Source organism: Etheostoma spectabile, chromosome 6 (genome assembly GCF_008692095.1).
Source record: "Etheostoma spectabile isolate EspeVRDwgs_2016 chromosome 6, UIUC_Espe_1.0, whole genome shotgun sequence".
Taxonomy (NCBI): Eukaryota; Metazoa; Chordata; class Actinopteri; order Perciformes; family Percidae; genus Etheostoma; species Etheostoma spectabile.
In genome coordinates this window covers 12933036-12933647 of record NC_045738.1, presented here as the reverse complement: position 1 = coordinate 12933647, position 612 = coordinate 12933036, and the positions used below count along the sequence as shown (strand labels likewise).

The 612-nt window shown below is 40.4% G+C and overlaps 1 protein-coding gene and 1 long non-coding RNA gene across 2 annotated transcripts in view; one reads left to right on the top strand and one right to left on the bottom strand.

The window, feature by feature from the left end:
- rps19 (ribosomal protein S19) overlaps positions 1–612 on the top strand; it is an 8548-nt gene that overhangs the window by 4357 nt on the left and 3579 nt on the right. The gene's annotated exons all lie outside the window — the stretch shown is intronic.
- LOC116691685 (uncharacterized) overlaps positions 1–612 on the bottom strand; it is a 17161-nt gene that overhangs the window by 15836 nt on the left and 713 nt on the right. The window lies entirely within an intron of this gene.

The following is a 612-nucleotide window of genomic DNA, read 5'->3' as shown; positions in this document are numbered from 1 at the left end:
TTTTTAGGTTTTTGACTAGCAGGGCCGGCTTGTTTTGTTTGATAAATTGATCAACATTGATTGTTGGTTTTCTGTAGCCTTCATGTCAAGCACTAGCAAACAAGTATTCAAGAACACTTAAATCAGTGTAAATTGTGATATATCAGAAACTGATTTGTGTATATTAGTGTTACGTTTCCAGTGGCTACGTAACGTTTGTTGGGACAGACGCCTTGTTTCTTTAGACTAACTATATCAGCTTTAGCCTGGCTGGTAGCAGCTTTCTGCGGTGAAAAATGGCCGCGAGACCAGGAGTCATGATAACGTTGCATTAATCAGGTGATTTGTTTTGTCTTTGCAGCGATGATGAAACACTGACCACTGTAGCTTCACTACCCATGGAAAAGTAGCAGCAGCAGCTGCTGTGGCTACTTTTCTACGTACGGAAAGTAGTGATAGACTGATTTTATCGGTGGGCCGATATTTGAGTTTTTACGTTTATCTGCTGATACGCGGCTGCTGCGTTTGCCTTTTTTTCAATAAATGTGTTGATAAAGGACATTTTGCAAGCAATGCATCATCAAGGCTGTTTTGTAGATGTTGATGAAAGCCTTTTACCCTTGCACAGTTAAC